The following is a 6,000-nucleotide window of genomic DNA, read 5'->3' on the forward strand; positions in this document are numbered from 1 at the left end:
GCTCCCATCCTCAAGCCTGTGTGGTCTCAAGCACCAGGATACAGGTGTCAATAGCTCCTGGTACACCCATATACAGACATTTTCCTTCTGGAACCCACCCTGAAGTTCCCGTTACCAATCCTGACACCATCAGTATCATGTAAGGTCATCCGTACTTGATAGGGACACCCCACTAACAGGCAAATGTTAGTGCTGTGTCGCCAGGTATAAGGGAAACTGAGATAGTAGAGTAAGAGTGAGTGGTGGCATTTTCCTTCTCACCCAGTTTAGGGAAATTAACTTAATTGCAGAGAACTGGGAGATGTTACAAACTAAAACCCATGAGTTCTGTCAGCTCGGTCTAGGACAGAGAAATAAAATCTTGAATGTTAATTTAGGAGGTTGACAATGTGATAATGAAGGGGAATGTTAGAACATGTCCTTACAACATTGCTAAAAATTGTAGCAAGTGATTTCTTGAATGTGGAAGAACATTTGTTTCATGAGCAGGGCCCTGTAGGGATGCTAAGACATTCAAAAGGAACTCATGAAACCGAATGTACTCGTCAGTGACTGCTTCAAAACATCTCTGCTCTATTCAAAGGAAATAGTAACCATGTAGGAAGGTTCATGTATGTGTAATTATCGGGACTGATCTGAATTTCTGTTGTGAAATGTGAAGTTTGAGGAACACAAAGCTCTTCTTTGCTTTTGTGAGTTACTTGGGGGGGATGTAGAGAGAACATTTATGTACTCAGCTGATTTTCTCTGATACTGATTGGAGCACAGGCTTGAAGAAAACTTGCAGGACATTTCACTGCTTGAGACCTGAGTGCCACAGCTGGTCACAAAATGATTATTTTACATTTATTGGCCTGTATTCACCTTTGGGCTTAACAGCACTCCATAGCCATACAGTTCTCAGGTCAGCAGCCAACTGCATGCCACCCTTCAGCAGGGCAGAGGAGAAAACCTGACTAATTACGGCTGAGCAGACCCTCGTTTTAAAGAGTTTTGTGATCTTTAGTGCTCAGCGGAGACAGAAAACGCCAGTTTTCAGAAGTCTCATCAGATGTCAGCACAGCCTCTTTCCTGCAGAGCTGCCTGCCAGAGCACTGCTCAGCTGCAAAGGGGCTGCTGCACCGTGAGTGGGATTTGATCCCTGAGTTTGCCACTGCTGTGGTTTTAGGTGAGCCACCAGGCCTGCAGTGCCCAGGTCAGAGTGGCTTCGGTGCCAAGACTTCAGGGCATAAAGGAGAGGTCTGCTTTTCACAGCTCTCGTGCAGCTACAGCTGCTGAAATCACACTGACAGGGCAGCAGTACAGGAGGCAGATGGATTTCAATGTCTGTCTGCTATCCCTGGGTTTCAAATTTATGCCTCTGGAGGTGCCTCATAAGAAATAAACAATAAGAACATACCAGCTGGCCCCACAAGGCAGCGAGATGAATGAAAGCTCTGTGTACAAGTACGTACGATCAGGAGGCAGTGTATGATTTGTACAAGTGCCACCCTGCTAGAGCCTGTATTTGAACATCTGACTCTGTGCAGCTCCAGGGTTGCAACCTGGCTCTTTGCTCTCGTGGTAATCTGCCCGGGATGCTTCTGTTAAACCACTCAGAAAGAAAATGGGTTGTTTTCCTTATTCTGCTGCATGTGAAGATAGTAACACCGGCAGGGAATGCAAAATCCAGAGCTTAGATTTCACAAGACAGATAAAGAGGGGAATAATTTATGGTTAGTTTCATGTTGTATTCTCATCCTTAAGCATATAAGTCAAAATTTTCCCATTTTATGACTGAATTGGTCAAGTTCAATGTACTTATGCCAGAACTGCTGAGGGAAGCATATGACTTTGGTTTCCATTGCTTTGGGTTGTTGACGCGCTGCTGTTGTACCTCTGTCAGTAAGCTGAGCAAAATCCGGATCCCTTTTTGGCCTTCGGGCCAAATTGGCCTGCTGTGGCCACTACCACACTATGGAGCTCTTTAGCTTCTGAAAAATGTTGTTTGCATCTGGATTGATGCCTGGCTTGTGTTTACTCCAAAAGCAAACCCAGGGACTATCTGTGAAAGTACTAGTTGGGACAAAATTGCCTCATGGATTCTTCCAATAATGAAGCCACTCCAGAAAATCAAGTGCCTCTAGCTTAACTTATTCAAATGAACAGTCTGACGGGTTTCAGCATAGCTTGTTTTCTCCCTGTAGGTACACTTCTTACATGGCTTCTAGAGCCAGGAGACAAGATGCAAAGCAAAATTTCAAGGTGAAACTTTCCCTTCCAGAAAACCAATAACTTTTTTTACACTTAACTTGATCCAAAAATTTAACTTTAATTTAACTTTAAACTTAACTTGATCCAAAAAGTAACACTTGATCCAAACCCATTTTTTAAAACTGTTTATTTAGGTGTTTTTCTTTCTGATTAGAAAAGACCAGGGGAAAAATGCAGAAAAATAACCATCTATTATGGGAGTCATTTGCCTGTCCTCCACGACAAAGTTACATGCATGATGCAGGCTGCCTTTGTAGCTAAGAAAGAGAGATAACTACTGATTTCAAACCAAGAGAGATATCTAGATAGGTCAGGAGAGGTTCATATCACAGAATCACAGAATCATAGAATATTTCTGTTTGTTGAGCAAACCAAGAACCTGGGTGAACCCAACATCTAACCTTCAGGTAGATGAAGCCTGTGCTTCCTAGATGAAGCCTGGGGTTCCTGCCCATTCTGTTTAATATTAGCTCCTCCAGATACTTTGCCCACATATGGCAAACTGTTCAGTTTTGGAAACCTTCTGCTGGGGAGAACTCAAATTTTGGTGGCCGTGGAACGTGCCCATGGAAACACCTACCCCTGCTCCCTCAGGGGTGTTTGAAGCACCGCCAGAGCTGTGAGACACTGCTGCTTCCCCTTCGGTTTACATAAGCCATGCAAAGAGAGCCTTTAAACTTGCTTTAATCATCAGTGATTCATCTTCCCTAGTTTGTGTCAAAAAATAATTAACTTTAGTGTGCTAATCTGCATATCTCATTAATGCAGGCTCTAAAGACGGGAAAATAAAGAGCTGTCATTCAATCCCACTTCATCCTGCTCACGCTGTGAGGAGCTGGGGAAGGGAGCTCTCCAGAGGGGACAGGTGGGCACGGGAGCCAGCAGCTTGGCTGGCTTGGAGACAGCCACACTCTCCATCCCCCTACCTTAGTCCTATTTTCCATTCCTCCTCAGAGAGGCCAGTGCAAATCTGGTGTGCAGATACAGAGTCTGCACTCACAATAAGCCACAGAATTGGTCAAATGAGTTGTGTCTAATGAGGTGGAGGATAAATCCTAACTCTTCCCTCCCGAAGCCCCTGATGCCAAGCAGGAGGGAGAACTTGCTGTGGAGGGAGAGGTTTCAGAACAGAGAAGACTGTTAACTTGCTGCTCTGCCCTGCCAAATCTGAGATTTTCCCAAATCTGAGCTTTTCCTGGCATAGAAAAATTTGTTTGGGATTCCTGGCAGGTAAATGTAAGAAGACCTCATTCTTGTGTGCGCTTTGAGCTCATCTCGATTTGAAGAAGTGGGCTAAGGATGTATGGGCTGCAGGTGGTTAGGAGACATCCTTCAAGCTGAGACTAAACTCCAAGATGGTGAAATTAAAATCGTTCCCTAGCAATAGCTGGGGGAATATTTTTCTAAAAATATGATACAGACAATTTAATAGTCCCCCAAAGAGTTTCTGCAGGAGACATGGAGTCAAAGTTTAAGCATAAAAGTATGAACTAAAGGGATTTTATTCTGCTTTAATTACAGACTTCAGTGAAATGTCTGCTGTGACATTGTTACCTGCTCCTTCGTGCTTGGCCACTACACTGGTCATCCTCCCAGGGATGAAGTGCACCTATTAATTAGCAAAGGACTTCACATCATTTGAAGAGGATTAGAATAGAAAATTACTATTTCCTAGGAGAGAGAGCCTTGGAATTTCATAGTAAAAGCAATAAATACCAAATAATACCCAGTAAAAAATAATCAGCTGCTCCTGTCCCAAGATGAGCTTACCTTTCTGTGAGTAAAGTGCTTTTTGAGGACTGCAGGTCACCGACCAGACCTTGGCCTGAGATGAGGTTCCCTGAGTAGGATGTGTAGAACTGCATGGTGTGATGTGCTAAATGCTGCATGTTAACAGTTAACAACGTGAAAGCCTGCCAAAAGTTAAGGATTGCACTGTGAGAGAAAGCTGGATTTCACAGGTGGCTATGTGAGAAATAGCCCAACGTCACAGATAATCGGAGGGACGTACCAGGGAGTGCTGGGGACCTTTTGCAGAACAAAATCTTGCAAGTCCAGCAGTGCCCAGGGAAGCATGTCAGTCATGCTGCTATGGAGGTCCAAGGTGACCTATGTAGTGGCATCAAAATAGTCATATTTGGGTACAAATGCAGCAAAATGGGGACAATGAAAAAAAAAAAAGCATTTAGGGATGGGTTTATTGTGTGAAGGCTGAGGTAGAGAAAGAGAGGTACAATGGTGGTGAAAAGGAGTGTTGAGAAATGGGAAAAGGAATAACAACGCACACAGATCTTGTGAGAGGAGCTGTCTAGGAGCCCCTGTTGGGCAGCCCAGTGCTTGGTCAATGCAGCTGGAGTGGGACCATGAACCATGCTCTGACCGCGGCTTACCTCTGTGGTCAGGGGGCACTAAAACCAAACAGAAGTACATCAGAAGTACACCTTTTGCCATTCCAGCTTCACGTCCTGACTGTCCTGGAGCATATACCATCCCGGTCAGTTGGTTCTGTTCCTAAACTCACAGCAAAGCTGCAAAACTTGTGTGCAGACAGCAAGGATTCAGCGTAGAGTCCTGTCTCTGGCAGCGTTCCCATATTTCACTGCACAGACTGAGCATTCCCATTAAGATAAGAGCACAGCTGGATTCATTTCAAAAGTATTTTTTTTTTTTTAAACATGGGAGATAGCTCTTTTTATTTATTTATTTATTTATTTATTTTTCAGCTGCATCACAGACTTCAGTACATGGTTACATGACTGGTTATAACAAATGTTTTGGTTACATCAGTGTTACTCTACAACACATGTACAATGGTGACTTTTCCTTGAGCCCATGGAGCTCAGGATCTATGACAGTGAATGAACTTCACTGACCATCTCTGAGCAGCATGGGAAAGTCAATTGCAAGCTAACGTGATCAGGCTGCACTGTTTCTTCAGGGCCGTGTATAAATCCAGTGGTGACGAGACCGTCCAGCTTCAGCTGTGCCAGCTGCAGAGGGCATACAGCAAGGGGAACAATTCCAAGCGCTTGACAGAGGGACATGGAGGACTAAATTTGAAGGGAAGTCTCTCATGAGTGCTGTGTTGTACTGTTTCCGATATGTTCCAGGAAACTGGACTTCGTGTACACACTTTAAGATTTAATGGGGTCATGTTCACTTGTCTTCTACGGCTGATGTTGCCTTTTTATTGAAACAGACCAGGAAGACCAGGAAGGCCTTTCATACTCCTAATGGGTTAGAGCAAAGGAGTAGGAATATCTTAATTTGGGAACGCAAACATCCATGATTAATCTTTCTGTAATAGGTAATTGAAGACAAATTCTTTCATTTGAAGTCCTTTAACTACATGGAACTTTCCTGACAAGGTGAATATGTTACCTCTCGGATAGCTTTGTACTAGGTTGCCATGGTAATTAGAGTCACAAAATCTAATACAAATTAAGGTGATACACTAATAATAAACCTTTGAAGTTCACTGATAATAAAGGAGAGGGGCAGTAACAAGGGAAAATGCTGACAGCTCATAGAAGCTTTCAGAATCTTCCTGGTAGCCAGGTCTAGGAGGGAGATACAAAGGACTGAAGGACCAGCCCTTTGACCTCTGCAAGCCAAGGGAGGATGAAGGTTTCAATCCCAAGGTCGAGGGCACAGAATTAAATGGCAGGTTAAGAGATGAATAATTAGCATAAAGAGAAGTGCAATTTTTAACAAGCTTTGAAAAGGGGAAGGTTAATTAACAATCTG

This window comes from Netta rufina (assembly GCF_964035555.1).
Source record: "Netta rufina genome assembly, chromosome: 3".
Taxonomy (NCBI): domain Eukaryota; kingdom Metazoa; phylum Chordata; class Aves; order Anseriformes; family Anatidae; genus Netta; species Netta rufina.